Genomic DNA, 20,384 nt, shown 5'->3' on the forward strand with positions numbered 1-20,384 from the left:
CAGTCACAATGTTGATCCTGGCCAGAAGAGTACACAGTCTAAGTTGAGAGGCAGCCGCCTAGCAAAGAGCTCAGACACATTTGATAAAGACCCTGTAAAATGATGCATCTAAGCTTCTAGGAGCACAGAGGGGGAAGTAATTGCAGAATGGCTGCCTGAGGAGGTCATTGAGCACCAAGAGGACGCTCTGAAATGGGCCCTTAGGGATGAGTTGAATTGGCCAGAAAGATGGGAGCATTACAAGCATAGGCATTAAGATAGGAAACTTCTGAGGGAAAACCCAGCAGGGCCAGATTAGCAGGTACCTGAAAAGCAAGCAGATTATCTAGGCTAAACTATCTATATTCAAATCTGATGAATGTTTTTGTAACTTTTAAGTAAAACTATGTATGTTTTTTGCAAGCATGATGTTCAACTTAAATGAATTCCTTTGTAGGGAGCTTAAATTCATCAGAAAAAAATTTGAGAGTTTCCATTTCCAAAGAAGAAAAGAACAAAAGCAACACCTTAGTGTAAGAAAATGTTTTTTTCCCCCATTCGAAAGGTCTGAACCATTTTTGGTCATTAAAAAGCTGAAGTTTCTAAATTTTGAATCTTCAACTCATCCAAAGTTCACTTATCCATATCCCACATCAAAATTGCCCCAGATCTTAGACCTGGAGAAAATGAAATCCTCTGAAATCCACAAGCATGACCCACATCCATAGCCTACATTAGAAAGGTAAGGAATATTCTACTCAAACACTGGAAGGGAGCTTAGCTAGATGGGTGATAATTATCTAAATTACAACTCGGCTGTTTGTTTAAAGACCATTTTGAAACATTTTGACTTCCGACTGAGCCTGGTGTTAATTTAATCAACACTCCTTCATGACTTCTGATGAATTTTCATGAGCCACCAATTCCAAAATGACTCAAAAGCACTAACACCAGTGAGCAGAACATTAGAAATTATCAGATATGGCTTCTCCTTGGATGCCTTCTACAATTTCTGGTATGATCCTGTGGTCTTGCTGAAGTCTAAGTGAGGTACAACTTCTAGGGAAAAGGCTTCATTTTGAGGCCCACACCAAGTTCAGTCAAATCTGTGTGTTCTCCACCATCACCCCACTATACCTTTGGGGTAATAAATTCAATCTCCTAAATGTGACTAGCAAAGTTCTTTTAAATTGGGCCCCATTTTTCCCAGCCTCTCATGGATGATCTCCTACATAGGAAATGATTTTATGCCTACACTGAAGTTTTCACCATTTTCCAGACAAATGTTGTCTGTTGAAGGCCACACAGACAAAATCGCTTTTGCATATCCTTTTGAAACTCTCCCAAATGTATTTAATCCTTTCTGCCTCAGAGCTTCCATAGAAGTCAGTACCTACATCTATCTTGTACTTTTTATTTAGCATCCGTTTACCCCTCCATACAATGAGTTATTCTAGGTCTCCTTTGTATTGATCAAGCTTGTCTGGCTTGCCAGATTTTAGGAGAAGCTCCAGTATTTTCAAGTCCATGTATGGATACATTACAGCAATTAAAAGAGGATATTTTACCGTACATAATAGGAAAGTACTTCTGGTAGAGAGCTGGTCAGAGAAATAGTTAAGGAGTAGAGAGATTTTTGAATGTGAATAGTGAAAGAATGTCAAAACACTACCAAAGAATAACGCTCCCAAGAAAGAGAAGATGCCCTGAACTCCCAGTCCAGGTTATTGTAGGAGAAAACTGAGGGTCTAATAGGAAACCGTATAGACTCTGGCTCTGGCAAATCGAGATCTACCATAGACCAAAAGAAGCAGCTGAGGAAATCGAGTTGACCTATGGATTCCCTGGAGAATAATTTACTATCTCATCAGCTAGTTAGGGCTGGAGACTTTAAAAATATATAAAATTAGTTAACTTCAAAGAGCTACATTTTACTTAAGCTGAAAGACAGGGCTCTTTTAAGAAACAGTAATGTATTCTGTTTATCTGAATGCTTACACATTGTCAGCCAAGCAGAGGTCTACAGTAAACAAGTTTCAGCAACAGTGGTTAGAAAAGGAATTTTGAGATCATTTTTTCAGGGCTCCAAGGGAATGTTAAAACTCACATATCGCATAAACAGCATTTTGCAAATTAGGCTATGCTAATTTTAATAACCTATTCCACTTATTTCATCAAGCTATTCTTCATGGCTATAAAGGTTTTGTCAATGTATTTACATCTATAGCATTGTTCTTTTGTTACTTGAAGAGAAAAGAAAGGAGAAAAAGATCAATAGCTGTTGTACCACATTCATTATACTATTAAGCATCTCACTCGGCAGTTATTGACACAAAATGATTCAAAGGATAAAAATAATTTACTTCAAGTGTTCCAAAGTCAACTCCACTCCCTTAGTCACGTACAAGTGAGTTTCTAAGGAAAGCTCTGAAATGTTGTTGTTATTTTCCATATTTAAAACAATCAACTTAGGTTAATAAGAAATCGGGTTGGGATTCCTGAGCCCCATCTCCCAGGGTCTCTTACCTCCCCTTGGCGGTTCACTAGCAGTTCCACCAACATGCATTTACATGGCTCTCCTAGTCCTTCCTTCCCTACCAGTTCATCTCTCTAAAGAACCAAGCCAATATCCCATGCCCATCAGTGGCAAGTGTCAAAGACTTAAGTAAGTGGAGCCACTTACTAAAGACTCTTAAAAAAAATACTAGAATTAATAACCATTTATAAGAAATGAAGTCCTCACCGTGGGGAGAGCTGACAAAATTGACTTTTGCCCTATGGAAAGCAGGCTAATGCAATCGCGTGCCCTTTCTTTCCCTTCTCGGCACATAAAGAAGACTCCAGAGCCCCTTTTCATATCCACAAGTGCGCAACAGAGATAATCTTCCTTGCATGCTAATCAGGCAGAGAATGTAAAGAGGGCTGCTTTCTTATTTTTAATAAGGGTAATTAAATTCTATCCACCCCCTTTTGCACAGAACCTCTTTGAATGCACTTTCTTCATTAAATTTTCATGAGAAACATCACACTTGTAACCGATTCAAACAGCCAGAGCAGTTACCCGTTGACAGTTGTGGCTTGTTTCCAATTTGACTGTCAGGTATTTGGCAATAAAACTCAGCATTCCACATAAAATAAACTGCGGAAATAATGAAATTTCTAATTGGAACGCTTATCTCAGTGGGTGTAGTTTAGAAGATGTTCATTGTTTTTTTATTTTCACCCTCTACATTTATTAGTGATTTATATAAAACTGCCTAGGCCGTTGGATAACATCAATTTTGACAGCTTATCAAATGTTTGATACCAGGAACTTGGGGGGGGGGGAATCAATACCCTTTATTTATACCTTAACCATATGAACTTTTACAGGAAAAAAGCAGCTATCAAAAATTAACACATTGTCAATATGGTAGTAGCTTTAAACTTGTACATGAGGTGAGTAGAAAAACATTTTGTCCTATTCATTAATGTGCTCATTAAGCTTTAAAGTGCCTTACTTATCACTGTTCCATATTAATATTCAATCATGCAGAATTAGCTATTAATTCATCAACAATTTAAATCAGACTTGACCTTCACAAAGCCATTTGGTCTGTCATTTTGAGAGGCCATTAAAGGGCATATTACTACATACTTGTGCTTAGTGAATCGTAGAAGTCATACATATTTTGTTTGGAATGGCAGCTATAATAGGCCTGGAAATATAGCTCATTCTTTGAATCTTGTTTGGTGTCTTAATGAAATATGCTGGTATGAAACTTACAATTCCATTAAGGAGAGAGAAAAATGAATGTCAGCGGTTTCCAGAGTTAACATCCCATTGCTGCAGAACTTCTGTTAATAACCCATGATCTACCAAGGGCTTGAAAGGGAAGTATGGGGACATAGTCTAATATTGTTTTACAGGGAGTCATGCTTTAGATATTTGAATGATCAAATAATAGCTTTTGCATAATTTTCTCAGTAAACTAATTTCATTATTCATCCATAAACAATTTTAATGATGCCTTTACTTTCGCTCCAGTTCTGCAAACACTGAACCTCTCTTATTTGATAAGAAACCACAACTAAACTGCCAGCTAGGGCTGCAGCCTCCTTCCAAGGTGTCCCCAAGCAGTTCTTCTGGCCTATTCTTGCTGGGACTCCAAGTGAATTCAACCAGACTGGTCCCAAGTGACTTAAAGGCATTTTCGTGCCACATTCCCAGTTTTTCAGATTTACAACAAATATTGTTATGAAGAAAAGTCATTTCAATTACACCAACAGCATGCTTTCACAAAAGCAACACTGAGAGATTTGGCAAGTAGACCTGGTCATTTAGATATTATTGACACTAGAGAGAACTACATTCTCACCAAATTTATAATAAAGCAAAATTAGAATCTGGAGGAAGAATACACGTCTTATTGGTTCCCCCCTTCCTTGGGAAACTCATTTCCTTGAATAAAATTTTTGAGTACTGAATAGATCACAGTGGCTCCTAAAAGTTCTCAACAAACCCCAATTACAGTCAGCAGGTAAGCTTGAACTCACACACTCATGGAAGACTCATGTTATTTTCTTTATCATCACAGTGTTCAATAAACACTTGCAATATGTGTAGGGAATCATGGCAAACATTTCAGTGCCAGCTCATGTGGCATCTTTCAAAGCCTACTGAGTTTATTACCTGCCCTTCATTTGAATAGTTATTCACCCTTTGTTTTGTGGCTATAAATTCGGCCTCTCCAACAACTTGATATAACTATTTTGTAACCTCTTTCTAGTAGTAATAGACTTAACCACTTACAAAAATAGTTGTTAATGACAGTTTTTATTTTTATAGTCCTGCATTTTAATTTAATTAATTTAGCCAACAATTTTCATCGATTGAGCTATGTCATTTGGGGCAGTTGCTGCACCAGAGACACACAATTCAGCTCCTGCCCTCCTAATTTTACAGGAAGGCTTCCCTTATGTGGTGGTTGTAAGTTCCCAAGTCAAAACTGTAACCACCTCACAAAAACCTTACAAGAAAGCACAATGAAATTCCAAAGAACACAGTAGAATGTGGATCTATACTCTGCTATCTCATCTTTTGAAGAATGTAATGGAAGTCTTGATGTTCAAACTAATAATAAAACCCAAGTGAATGACACAGTCATATATTGAGGCAAATACTCTGGGTCTTCTTTCACTGACAGGAGCAAAGATTTCTTAGTGGCTGAATATCTTACAGCTTTTAGGTATTCACTATATAATCTTACAGAAGCACCAATGTTTTTTTCTTCTTATTATTTTTTTAAGGAAGGGACTAAGGGAACTTCTCATTAACTTAAAAAATTCAAAATGTTAGGTGAATAATATGAAGAATATTTTCTTAAATAAAAGTGATGGACCCTTTAAATATATTGAAAGGCATGAATTCTTACCTGTTAGAGAAATGGTAGTAATCTACACAACAAGAATTCAGTGTGTTTTTATACCTAATAAAAAAGTAAAAATTATCCTGGAAAATTTAAATACGTAGGTCTAAAAGTGGTCAAACAATAAAATATATTTATGTTTATGAAAGTTGCATTATATTAAAAAAAGAGCCTTTAAACTATTAGTTCTAAAAATCTACTGGATAGTCAATACATGTGGTCATTCATTCTATAGATATTTATTAAAGCCCTCCTTTGTGCCAGGACTGGGTTCGGCACTGGATACTGGAGGATCTTTATATTGTGATTAATTGTATCTGAAGGATAATTAGATTCTTTGTGAATAAGAATAGCACCCAGTTCACAGACAGGAGGAGTGAATGAGACAATGAATTAAGTGTGCCCTAGCACTGCCTGACATCTAGTAAAATACCATCTTACTCTAACCCAAGCTCCCACAATAGACTTAAATAGAATGGAGGCATATGACTCTAAGGCTCGGTATGACAAAGCTGTAACAATAAACTGTAAATGGAAAATATTCTATGCATGTAATAAAAAAATTATCTAAACATGCAAATGAATTGAGAGGGCAATATCTTGTCAAGTAACCTCTTCAGAGCTCACAAAAGCCCTCATTTCTCTCTCTGAACAAGATTTCAGGCTTTGTGATTAATCTACAGCATAAATAATACACATCTATATTGTCATGTGACATGTTCTCAAAAGTGAACTTTAAAAATATCTCTAAGTTTGGGGGATAGAAAAGCTTTGCTGTGAATGACTGAAAACACTGAGCCACTTGAGCCTGCTGAGGGCTCCTTGAGACAGGCAATGGTAGCCTTCTTTACTGTTGAATCATGGCTTTCTGTAGACACAAGACAGCGACACAGCAAAATTCAGTTACTTGTTCCAGGTCATACATATAGCAAAAATAAAAGTAAATCTTTAACTCTAGATTAGTTGTGTTTTTTACTTCATCATGTTTCCTCTATTCCAGTAGCTCTTTAAATAAATAAAACTCATAATTGGATTCAACGCATAAAGAAAGGGCACAACAAAAATAATTTGAATATGTAATAATTTTTTTTATATATTTTAAGTTGGAAGAACTAGAGACTCAGGCTCCATGGATATAATAACCATTTTGAAACAGATGTAAAAAGTCCGCCATTTGGTACATATCAATTGGCCTTTCATTTGCTTAGGGTTGGTTCCAGGTAGAGACAAAACTCTGCCAGGTATGCTAGCCAATCAAATGTGGATGAGAAATGTATGAAAACGATGCTAAGTATCAAATAATTTCCCTAGGAAACTCAAATTCAGCACTGTGGTTATATTTTTAACTTTCTGTAATTTCTATGAAGGGCTAAAAATGGCAGTGCTTTTTTGAGCAGACACTAAAATACAGTACACAGACCAGAGAACTAGACATCAGTACACTAAGTATATTAACTCTATGACCTTAAGCCCCACAGGGGTAGGACCTGTAATGACTACCCCAAATAGCTTGTCTAAGAGATGGGACAGATCAGCATTTCAGAGGCTGGTTGGAGTATTTGCTACTTTGTTGAAGAGCAAATGAGTTTTTAAGCTAACTATCTTTCAGAATAAATCACACTATCAGGCTACAAATAAGAACCGTTTCTTCCCAGAGTCCAGGTCCTGAAGGGAGAGGGGTGAGGGCGAAGGACGTATGTGTCATTCTTTTCTTAAAGAATATAAAGCTTTTATTTTCACCATTCCAGATGGCGGCACGGCAAGATTGGTGCTGTTTTGACATCATGACCATATTATTCAAAATCAACGTTCCTTCAAGTGAATTGAGTAAGTGACTGAAAACAGAAAACTAAAAGGAAATAAAAGCCAAGATTTCCTGGCAAAGTTGGGCTCCAGGCCATTATCAAAATGATATTCATATGAGTAAAATTGGAAAAAAAATTATATAAATAAAGTGGTTTCTAATTATGAATCAAAGGCTACTCAAAGTCAGAAAGAAATTATCCAAAGCAGGAGAAAAGTGGCAGTTAATAAATGCTATTTCAAATGGAATATTTAATATAAGATCTGGCCCCCCAAAAAGTAATTATGAACATGATGCAGTGCCTTTTTAAGGCCTGGATCCTCTTTGCAAGTTATTAGGTACAGATGGTATGCTTGTCTTAATATGGCTATAAATCAATCAGAAGAGCTTTTATCTCAGAATGGAATTAGGCATCTCTTAAGGGCAGTTACTGGGTTCAGGAGGCTCCAAAGACTTCTCCTAGAATTATGCCATGCCAGAATGGAAAACGGGATGTTGATAAGCTGATAGGAGCCTCATTAGCAGCTACTACACATTCAGCACACTAACCAGATACCCACAGTGCATTCCGGAGCAAAGCGCCGTTTTCTGAAACATTCTTCACATGCTGAGGAGGCACTCTTGGCACAGAGTGAAGCACACTTGTTGAGAAGCTATGTATGCAATTACACTACAAATCATGAAGTCATGTCTACAGAGCAGGACACAGATCCAGTTAGATTTCATTACCATTTGCATGGATGTGGTGGCTGCAATTTCACATGGCATTAACTCAGTTAAACCTCTTTGTTAATAGTGTTTTACCTTGGCAAATGATCACACTCTTTGTGATCTACAGTCAGATAAATTCCCAGGGAGGTGGGAAATATCCTCCCCTGTCTAGAAACACTGTTAATACTAGAATATTTAAGTAAATATTTAGGACTCAGGTTTATGCTTTTTTCCCCCTTCTCAGAAACACAAATCTCATTAAGATAATAAAATCCAATAAGCATCCACTTCCGCAAATCTAATTTCTTTCCATTAATTTTTATAAAAGATCACGAGTCATGATACTTTGTGCATCATCCAACTCTTCGCCTTATTTTGAAGATTAAGATAATCACTTTACGTTTATATTGAAATCACAATGTGAATTTTTAAAGAAAAAAATCAAAGCAAAAACATACAATGAAGCTGAAGTTCAAAAATTGAATTCCTGTGTTTTCAGAAAGAGAGACATAAAGTCAGAAATAGTAAACACAGAAAGAGAATTGGGTTTGGCTCCTGCCTCCATTATTTTTGGCTTTGTAAAAGTTGGGAATTCTAATGAGCTCAAATCAAAGAAGGCCAAGAAAAACATTCATCCTGGCTGCCTCAGTGCGTTGTGTTGAATATAAATAAAAATAAAAATTTAAGCCATCAAATGTTATATAAAACAGAAAACTGGAATGGACTGTATGGTAAATTGGAATCGGAGGTACTGGCATGAACTCCTGGTTTTAAAAATATACACACTGATATAGAAAGGAATATAATTGTAAATGAGTGTGCACACACACAGACATCCCCTCTTTATATAAACTTACCAAAGTATCTCCCCCTGCTCTGTGATTCAAGAGTGGCACTACAGGATAGCAATGGCCACACCTAACATCCAGATCTGTTTTCTAAATATGATTCTCTAGTAAAAAGAAATAGAGCTCCTTGGAGAAATGCCTGATTTCATACAGCATGGGACAAGGAAAGGTCCCAGGTTCGATTCCAGTCAAGGGCACATGCGTGGGTTGCAGGTTCAATCCCCAGTAGGGGGCGAGCAGGAGGCAGCTGTTCAATGATTCTCATCATTGATGTTTCTATCTTTCTCCCCTCTCCATTCCTCTCTGGAATCAATAAAATATATATATTTTTAAAAAAGACTGAGAAAATACCCCAGATTAAAAATGTCAAGTGAAAACACCAAATATTATATAAATCGTTTCACTGTAAATAATGAAAACTACAAGAGCATATAAATAAGCCTTTGACCACCTTATGATTCAATAATGTATTATCTATGGAGGTAAGTTTCCTCTAACTACAGATAATCTTCTATTTATATGGCAAAAGTGAGCCTGAATTTAACACCAAAGATTACCTAATGGAACTTGTTTATATTTATCAGTCAATAAGACTTTTTCTTAAAAGTCTTTGGAGTCACAAGCAGTCAATTTATAAAACTTCCCAAAGAAACCTAACTATAATGTGTTTCTTTTTCCAATTTTTGAACTTTTCTTTCTCTTTATATAAGCTTACTAAAAAATGTCATATTTAAATGCAAACATAGGGTAGAAAGTTATTCAGTATGTTTTAATAAATCAAAATATTAATGTGCTATTCAACAGGAAGTCAGACATCTAGAAAATAACCAGGTAGGAAAAATGCCACCAAAAATGACTGAAATCAGGATTCAAAATTACATGAACGCATCTCTTATCCTTTGCTGCTAAAAGAGATTATCAGGTCCCTACACGTAAAATTTTAAAGGCTTGACTTTACTTAATAGTATATTAAACTCAGCAAATTAGAAAAAAAAATTCAGGCAAAGCTGGAGGGGATTACATAAAGGATTATGGTCTTTTTCCTAAAAGCAACAGGAAGGTAAAGAAATGTTTTAAAGGTAGAGGTAAGTGTGTGGGCTGGTAAGTGCTTATAGACGTGTATTAGGAGGGTATGTTGCTTATCAAAGTTCCATTTTTGAAAAACACCCTTTTAACTACAGTGTGAAAAATACACAGGGGCAGGGAACACTGGGGTGGGGGTGAGGGGATATAGGGAGGCCAAAGGAGGTGACTGGGATAGCCCGGTGACAAAATCAGGGTAAACTTCCACCAGGAAAGTGGTGGAGAAGATGAGCAGAAGTAGAGAGGGTTGAGACTATTTTTTAATTGCAGTTTTATTGAGGGGTAATTGACCAAATAGTAAGATATTTAAAGTGTATATCATGGCCATGGCTTACATATAAATACATTGTGAGAGTTGTGAATAACTTGAAGGTCACATGGATGGGGTCTGCTAGTATTCTGCGGATAGGAAATGAGGGAGGACTATCATCAGGGATGGTTTTCTAAAAATATGTGATCGATTTGTGTCATATATTTCCAGTCACGCCTTCCCCTGGAGGACAATGCCATACATTTTGAGGTGCCTACGTAACAGATGGCATGAGCCCCTGCAGGCTGGGCTCTGTCTTTGCCTCACCAGTGCAGCTACCCCCAGGGTGGAACATAGGGCCAAGTACAAAGTAACTGCATGCCAAACGCACACCGACCCACCTGTACCCTCAGGAACTGACCCAAGGGCTGGAATATGAAGCCACGGGCTTCCGTGTGTGCTCTGTCTCAGGGCGAGGGCAAGAAAGGACTGCCTCTGCCCGCAACGGTGTGAGCTCAGCACTCTGACTGTGGGTGTGCCCAGGGCTCCCTGGGCACCAGTCTAGAATAAGAGGAAGATGCCTATGGATTTGTATCCATTGCCCCCCAACACAGCACAATTCCTGCAATCAGAAGACAGCTGACATGCCGGAGTAGTTTTCCCTTAGCCACAGAAGAGCATCACGGTCCGTGGCCTCCTGAATGAAAGGGGGGTCCTCTGAGCTGTATTCCTAGGAAGACACGCCATTAAGAACCTCTTTAAAGACAACTCGTGGCTATCACATTTTAATACACTCCATGCCAATTAAATAGATATGAGTTTCCAATAACCAGGTATTCAGAGGTGATCCAATAAACCTTTCTCTTATATATGGAAAACAACCCAGACATGTTCATTCTCCTTTAGTTGCAATAGACTGACGTACTGTTATAAATTTAGAAAACATACAATCTCTAGTTCTTAAAGTGACAGCAACCTGACAAGCGAAAAAGTTATCCGGCATTCAATAGTACAGAAAGCCAATATAGCCTACTATTCTCCCCAGCGTACCAGAAGGTACTTTTTATGTTGACTGCAACACCCATGCTCCTTCAAGCGCTCAGTGATCAAGGTTATGAGCCTGATGAGTAAGTAATGTGTGGGCCCTCACTAAAGGAAGTGAGAACGCATATTTCAGCCAATGATCCCTAAAATAACTCATGCTATTTAAGTGTTGATTGTTATAAAGTTAAAGTAATATGCAATACAACTTTGTAAAATATACATGACAGGTTTCATCGGCAAATTATAATCAAGTGGGCAAATTTTATGGGTTTGCAGGAATTAACTCTGAGGAACATAAAATATAATAAAAAATGTTTACCCAGTGAGAAAACGTCATTTTCAATTTAGCTTATGCTTTTATCACATACCCGCTCCCCCAACACCTGCTTGGGTGACTTGGGCTGAAAACTTATAGACTCCCGTTTACTGAGAACTTACCTCACATATCCTAAGAATTAGCTGTCTGAATCCTGATATACCTGCTCCTTAGGTAACAGCAACATTTTTTAAAAATTTTTTTGGTAATTTTCACTTGACACTCATATATATATATATATATATATATATATATATATATATATATATATATATATATATATATATATAGACTCCTCCTAAAACCTAAGTTACTTTTCTGAAACCTGGTGAGTGGGGCTCTAGAAAAAAAATCTTCCTAGGATATTAGTTTCCCTGGTAAGTTTTAATAGGATAGAGATTTAAGAACATTCCAGCACATATAATCATAGTTTTTAAATGTTTCTGTCTTAAGTTGTGAGGGGGGTGGGAGTATGCAGTGGAATATTTAAGACAAAATTGGCCAACCCTCACCTCTCTTTCACTCCCAGACATAATTTCTTCCTTTATATTTGGAATCCATTTCCTGGCAGAGAGAATAATATTTGTCTTAATACTTATATTCCACCCCTGTCATGAAGCCTACTGTTTGTTCAAACATATGGTGACACGTTTCTAATCATCTGGCTTTAAGTAATTCTATTTAACCCATGGCAGAGTTCATGAGGAACTTGGACTCCAGGATCCCTGCTGTGTTAATGACAAAATCTGCTTCCTTCTGGGTTATTCTTCAAAGGGCAGATATTAAATGGAAAATTTCTCATTAAAATTATTTATGAATGGTAAAACATGAGATCATTCTGAGGGTGCCTATGTCATTCTGATAAAATATGTATATGCTGCTGGACCCTAGAACAAAGTGAACTATAATAGGTTTTATCTATTATAAAACCAGAGGGATTTTTCAGAAGAAATGGCTATGCAGATCAACTAAAGCCAAAGTTGTGCTTCTTGACAGTTACTCTGGTGTGTACAACTGTTTTCAGTGACTGAATCTACACAGACATTACCTCATTTAGTTACCAAAGTTCACATATTGCAACCGATTAATCACAGTTACATGTTCAAATAATACTTTACAGTCATTTTGTTTTAAATTAAATTAATGATATGGATACTTGCTTATAATTTCTTAACAGTTTTTTAGGTTCAAATGATTATATCTACAATGCATGGCATAGATTAGTAGTTCCTTGATTTCCCATTAATCCTGTTTAAGAAGAGAGTCACCATACTTCATACATACTCAGGTTGAAATTTTGGGTGCTCTTTTGGCCATCTCAATGTAGAGAATGACTGATTTATTCAAACACATATTACTATCATCCTTAGTAATATGTGTTTGACTACTTCTCTCTCTCTCTCTCTCTCTCTCTCTGTCTCTCTCTCTCTTGGAGAAAGAGAGAGAGAGAGAGAGAGAGAGAGAGAGAGAGAGAGAGAGAGAGATATCAATTTGTTGTTCCACTTATTTATGCATTCATTGGTTGATTCTTGTATATAAGCTGACTGGGGATCAAACCTGCAACCTTGGTGTATCACAAAAATGCTCTAACCAACTGAGCCAGGGCCTTCTTCCTTAGTTTTCTTAAGAAGATGTACAAACTTCGCTTTAACATGGATCAATGTTAAAATCTGCAACTTCACTTAACCAACCACACAGCTGTATTTTCATCTACACGTACCAAGGATCTCAACCTCAAACTGATAGACAAAACTTATCACACCTTGGCCAGAGAAGCAATGGTTAGGGATCATTAGCTGAAATAATGCAATCTCATCTACTCTTCCACATAATGTAAAAACGATCCTTTGGTTAGAGGATAAGGAACTGGGACTATTTTCTGTTGTTTACTGGAAAACAAGTTTTCCTAAATTGTCTTGAGGTGTAACTCTCCAGGTTACACTGAGGGACTTGAATAAGCAATTGTCCTATGTATTTGAAGAGAGTTAAACATGCCTCTGATGCAGAGAATATTCTTTACAACACGACAAAGAACTTGTTGTGAAGAATCACACAGAAATCTTTATTCCCTGGTTTCAGTCTCAGGAGTAATTATAATTTTTCTCAAAAACTGATTTGTTTTGATTTTATGGACATTCATCCTCTGTGTCACCGTTTTCCTCTTTCTCACTTCCAGAGCTGACAGAAGATTTGAAGCTAAAACTGTGGTCTACTTCTAGCACAGGCAGAGAAAGAAGTCCATGGCACGTGTTCCAACTTCACTCCTCACATCAACTAAACTTCCTCCAATGTTCTCCTGTTCTGCCACTGCAACATTCTATCTCATAAGAGTTAACATTCCTTTGTACATTAATTGTATATCGCTTTGAAGCAAGGTGATAGACACAGATGTATAAGTATTGTAAATCAGATCTTCAGATCTTTCAAAAATATATATTGAACAAAAGACCTTATCTCCAAGAAGTCAAGAAACACCCACACAAACCAATCCACATTGCCCACAACAGTCTCTGAGAAATGTTAAAGTTATGATAAACCACACCCAACCTCATTACAGTGAGCTTCCCTGAGAATAAGGCATAAAAAATGGGGAGAAAAAGGAAGAAAAGATGGAGAGAAGTATAAAAAGACAGAGTGGCTTAAGCATTTTATTTCTTTTTCAGGTAAATCACTGTAATTAAAATATTCAGCCCACAATAAAATTGAATGAATGTATAAAAATATACTCAGCAAGTCTGTATAGAGCACATTCTTATATTACTTGCAGAAAATTATATTCACATATAACATTAAATATCAGTACTATTTGTTCAATTTAATAACCACTGGTTAAACACTTCTCAGATTCTCTACATCAAACACTGGTTAGCACTTGAAGGTTCCAAGAACAGTGCCTCAAAGGTCTTACAATATAATGGTGGAAACATGCATGTGAACAGAGCAGATTTATGAAAGAATTAACTGCTAACGGAGTACAAAGGGGTGAGTAATGCATTTTGCTGGGCTCAGGGAAGCCAGGCTTAACCCTTTGCACTTGCTTGCTTTTTTCTCGATTCCTTTATTCTACTTGGGATTTAATTTTTTAAATACCCCAGATTTTACAAAGTGCGGCAGTAGAATAAAAAAATGGAGTTTCTTTTCATACAAACTTATTTATTTGGATTTTTTTATATTTCAAATTATTGATACATTCAAAGAGTATAAAAAGAGCTGCTACCGATGCTAACTGTGTCGAGTCACACTCGACATCTGAGTGCAAAAGGTTATTAAGAGCATGAATAGAATTCTGATAGCCAGGAATGTGTTAAGGACCTTCAAGGACAGGAAAAGTAGGATGAAGGTGCAGATACTGTATATTAACTACATGGTGCATTCAGTGTGAAGTGTGGCCTAGCTTGGGTGCTTTTGTTTGGGGGTGGAGTTGGGAGGACTGTGTAGGAAAACATGTTAAAGCTTGATGCAGAGATTGTGAACAGGGTCCATATGTGAGAACCCAGAAGGGTTGTAGGGTTTATTTGGTAAGAAGTATGGAGGTGGATATTTTTTAAACCAAGAAAGATAGAAGAAACTTTTCATGTTCTAAAACACACCTTGGTCAAGGGAGATTAGTGGTTGGGCACAAAGAACAAGATCAGTGGCTGTATTTGCTGTAATGCAAGAGAAAGACATCTGTGTTTGGATATCATTATGGGAAGAGAATGGAAGAGAGGAAGCTAGATACACATTGGAGAAATTTAGGAAGATTTATGAAGTATTTATTTTGTTCAAGGTGAAACAACTGTGGTAAAGGTAAATCTCAAGTTTCTAGTCTCCTGGTGAACAGTCGTGCTTAGGCAAGGATGGGTGATGTTACCTAATCCTATCCAATAAAAGAATAATATGCAAATTGACCATCTCTCCAACACAAGATGGCCACCCCCATGTGGTCAAAGATGGCTGCCCCCATGTGGACACAAGATGGCCACCACAAGATGGCCAGCAGGGGAGGGCAGTTGTGGGCAATCAGGCCAGCAGGGGAGGGAAGTTGGGAGGGAGGGACCAGACCTGCAAGGGAGGGCAGTTGGGGGTGATCAGTCCTGTAGGGGAGGATAGTTAGGGGTGACAAGGCCAACAGAGGAGGGCAGTTAGGGGCAGTCAGGCCTGCAGGGGAGGACAGTTGAGGGTGACCCAGGCCTGCAGGGGATGGCAGTTGGGAAAGACCAGGCCTGCAGGGGAGGGCAGTTGGGGGCGACCAGGCCTGCAGGGGAGGGCAGTTGAGGGCAACCAGGGTGGCAGGGAAGGGCAGTTAGGGGCAACCAGGCTGGCAAGGGAGGGCAGTTAGGGGTGACCGGGCCAGCAGGGGAGGGCAGTTGGGGGTGACCAGGCCTTTGGAGAGGACAGTTAGGGGCGACCAGGCCTGCAGGGGAGGGCAGTTAGGGGTGACCAGGCCAGCAGGGGAGGGCAGTTGGGGGCAACCAGGCCAGCAGGGGAGGGCAGTTAGGGGTGATCAGGCCGGCAGGGGAGGGCAATTAGGGGCAATTGGGCTGGCAGGGGATCAATTAGGTGTCAATCAGGCTGGCAGGGGAGTGGTTAAGGGGTGATCAGGCTGGCAGGCAGAAGTGGTTAGGGGCAATGAGGCAGGCAGGCAGGAGAATGGTTGCGAGCCAGCAGTCCTGGATTGTGAGAGGGATGTCCAACTGCCCATTTATGCCCGATCCCAGTCAAACATCCCTTGAGGGGTCCCAGATTGGAGAGGGTACAAGCTGGGCTGAGGGACACCCCCCCTCATGCATGAATTTTGTGCACCAGGCCTCTAGTAGGAACATATAGGGAGAACTCAAGATTTAACATGTAATTTTGAGTATCATTCATGTGAAAGTGATAGGTAAAATCAAATGGATGAATGAGATAACCAAGGGAAGAATTTACAGTGAGAAGAGTATTAGTAATAACCAGATTTAAGCGTTTTACCATGATATAATAATTTCCTAAAGTAAGTCTAATTTGTTTTATAGAGATTTAATTCAGCATATCACATGGGATACTTTTACATGCTTTGTCTATAAATGAAACAAACTGTTGACAAATGCTCAAGTATTTTTTCATAGAGTAACATCTTTGCTAATTTCTATTAAATAAAAAAAATTAAGAATAATTACATTTTAAGAGTTGTAGACTATAAGTATAGATAAAAATGTGTGAATATTTGCCTTGTATGAGAATATGATGTAAATTTTGAGACAGAAAATGAAGTAAAACAAAATAAATGAAAAAATAAACCTGGAAGGAAAGTTTTTGAATAGGGAGTACAAAATAATTCAAGTTGTAAATTAGCAAGAAAACAAAAAACAAACAAACAAACAAACCACCATCACCACCACCACCACCCCACTAATGTTAACTTAGAATATCAAGCCAACAGCTTTTATTTTAATGATTCCAAAACAAGGGTGCTATTCCTATCTCTCACTTCATCATGCAAAGAAGGTACCAATGTTTCAAGCACTTTCATTTAGCATATCTACATTCAGATCTCTGTTCATATACTAGTCCCTTGTGAAACACCTGAAAGGAGATTTAAAAGGGCCACTGAAGTTAATTTAGGAGTGTAAGACTAACATCAACACTATTGATAAACCTGAGCAGAACCAAGCTCAGAGCAAAATCCCTTAACATGGAATCATTCGGAGGTGAGGGAAACAGATGGCCTCTCCGCTTTTTATTATTTCAAGGATTTTGAAAAATTGAAGGCTTAATCTATGTTGTTAAAAAAATAATTCTCTGAACACAAAAATGTGTCCTTCATGTTCTATAATCTTATATGTTGTTCTGGTATTTATAATAAGAAACATACATTCTTATTGTAAATAAGAATGTCTGGTTTGTTCAGTGGTTAGAGTGATATCCCAACATGCCAAGGTTGCAGGTTCAACCCCCCATCTGGGCACATATAAGAAGCAACCAAAGAATGCATAAATAAGTGGAACAACATATTTCTCTCTCTCAATCTCTCTCTCTCTCTCTCTCTCTCTCTCTCTCTCATAAAAAATAATAAAGAGACCTACATTTCAATGTATGCACTTTAACACATGCATTTTACATGCATATGGTACCTTCCATACTTGAAGCATTGCATTAAATGATTTGATGTATGAATGGTGTTCTAAAGTAGACATGTCATAGAGTAAATAATTACAACTGCCCTACCACATTGTATCAGGTAAAAAGCAAAATAAAAAAAATATATATTTTATATTGTCTATAAGCAGTGGCCCTCAAATACATATTTTAAGTACAACTAATATTTCAGTTGGCTAAAGACTTGCTTGACAATTCATCCACTTTAACACATGCACACATGTGTTGATATGAATATATATTCTCCAGCACAGTGTGTGGTAAGAATAGTTTCTCATTTATGAAGACACCATATTTTTCAGTCACTTAACTACAGCTAAATCTTTATCAAAGAGAAAACCAGAAATGGGATACTATATAATTTATAGTATAAAAACATACCCTAAGATGTCTTGAAAGATACACTGGTTACCATGGTCTAAAGAGCTGAAGGAGAGAGTTCCTGACAAGAATACCCAAGACATTCAGATCTAGTGTTCACTGTTCTGCTAGTTTAGCCAGGAGTCAAGCCACTGAAACTAGAGAATTATGAAAACAGTAATATCAGAGCAGGGTATGAAAAGAATATTTTTTCCATATGCTTGCCTCTGATAGTGAACTTATTCTGTAGCTGCCATAACAATTATCCAGCACAACCAATTCTGCCTTGAAAGCAAGGTTGAATTAATTCCATTCCTGACATGTGTTTGGTATCTGGATGGAAAAGTTCCTATAAAAGCATCAGTAAGACTATAACTTGGGGATATATTTTGCTCAATAGATACCTTATTTTTTTGAGCATTTTCTCTCTCATTTACTAATTATTCCAAAATATACATTTTCCAATGACTGTAATCTCTTATATAATCTTAATGCCCTTATGGTTCATAGTAAAACATATTTTGTCATTCATTTTTTTCAAAATATAGAAGCCACATAAGAAAATGTCTCCTTTACATAACTATTCTCCATCAAGTGACATTCAAGTTTTTATAATTTAAACTCACATAATTCCATTCCTCTATGCTCTATATCACATCAACTTCTTGTTTTCAGTAATAAAAGCCATCATTGTTATAGGTAAGAGAGTGTATAACAGGTCTTTTTTCATTTTCCACTACATTCTGTTAAACCACACACAACCAAATACAAAAAAACAAATATTATTGATTCCTAAAAGATTAACAACAAGGATCCAAGACTGACAATTACTTAGCAGACTGAAGAACCAGTAGTAATAAATGGCTTTAGTTCCCAACCTGTGTGGGAGATGAAATGATCGTTTTCAAATATGGGCAAAATAATGCATATTGAGATTTGGGTAGAACTTTTCTGATTGCACTTCAATTGTAACTAAGACCTGAGTTGAAGACTAGTGGTAGTACCCTACCCCTACCACACTACTCATTTTAAAAGACTCTATCAATGACCCGGACAGGTGGTGGACAGTCTCCTCCTTTCAGGACTTCTAAGAGGTGACAGAAGTGACCTATTACCAATAATGACCCAAGGAACCCTCAAATCCAATCCCTTTGGCCAATCTCTAATCTCCACATGACAGGGAAAGAAAAAGTCAATAGATACTCAGAAAGTACAGGCTTCTTTCTCTCAGGGAGACTCGTGGTAAAGTTTGGGGTATCTGCTTGAAATGGAGAGTGATAGCAAGTTTCTTTCCTTGCTGCGTCAGTGTTGAGCAGAATGAGATAGTTGGAGAGAATACGACTTGGGTTCCTAGGATTTGCCAGCCGCTGTCTCCCAGCGTGCTGAGAAAGGAAGTCTCACTAAAGTGCCTGGAAAGCAGACAGAGGTATTGCCACCAGCCCGCTTCGCTGGACTCCTCAGAGGCTGGAGATAAGATCCTGAGACATTCTTGCAGCTTCATGAGAAGACTCATGATGATAAAGGGAAGGCCAAGCCACAGGAATCCCAACTAGGGAAGGGGCTGGGCAGCATGCACAATGGCGAGGACTGAATGACCGAATACACAAGACTATCCTTCTCTGAAAAGGTCATGTATAATGTTGGAGGCAAGAGCAAACCAAACATGCACAAAAGAATAGTTAGCCCTCCATCTGCCCTGTGTGGTAGACTGGAAATGGTTATAAACTCTTTGAATCTGAGTTGGCCACATGACCTGCTTAAGACAGTAGGCCATTTGTAAATGTGATACAAGCAGACACTTGGCATGTCATGGAGCTTTGGGGCTACCCTGGTAAACCCTACCACGGACACTCTGCAAAAAGACTTCCTACTTGCCTCTGTTCGCCAGAGCCAATCGTCTGCCACCCCCTGATACGTGAATGAGCATATTTCACTATTAGCTAGCCATCAACCACCCTGCCACATGACCACAGAGGCATGTGCGAGCCAAGATGCATCGGTCAAGCTGGCCCAGACTAGTATAACTGCCCAACTGAACCACTGAATTTGAGAATTATTAGAATGGCTGCCATGTTAATCTTCTTGTAACCAAGAGTTGGGCAAGACACAAAGTCTTGCTTTACGAGATTTAGTATGGCATTCCACAAATACCAACTGAACTCTGGTCCTCCATCAACTTAAAAAAGCTACAAAGGTTTTTCTTAAGCTGTTGCTTTACAGAAATAACGGAAGACAAAAAGAAAAATACAACTACAAGAAAGCCCTCTAGGGAAACAGAAAATAGTCTCTGTAGAGTTGCTCTAACCTTGAACAGTTTGGAACATCCCAAACAGTGGGCCTGAGTCAGCTGGTGTGGCACAAAGACAAGCAGCATATTACTTTGCTTTCACTTATTTTCTGGAGGGTTGAAGAGGTGAAATGTGTTAATTCCATTCTAAATTAGTTCAATCCTTCACTTACCAGC

General features: G+C 38.0%; 1 protein-coding gene across 1 annotated transcript in view; it reads right to left on the minus strand.

Annotated features, from left to right (window-relative positions):
* PTPRD (protein tyrosine phosphatase receptor type D) overlaps nt 1–20,384 on the minus strand; it is a 496,562-nt gene that overhangs the window by 199,296 nt on the left and 276,882 nt on the right. The gene's annotated exons all lie outside the window — the stretch shown is intronic.

Source organism: Cnephaeus nilssonii (genome assembly GCF_951640355.1).
Source record: "Cnephaeus nilssonii genome assembly, chromosome: 14".
In the NCBI taxonomy this organism is placed as follows: domain Eukaryota; kingdom Metazoa; phylum Chordata; class Mammalia; order Chiroptera; family Vespertilionidae; genus Cnephaeus; species Cnephaeus nilssonii.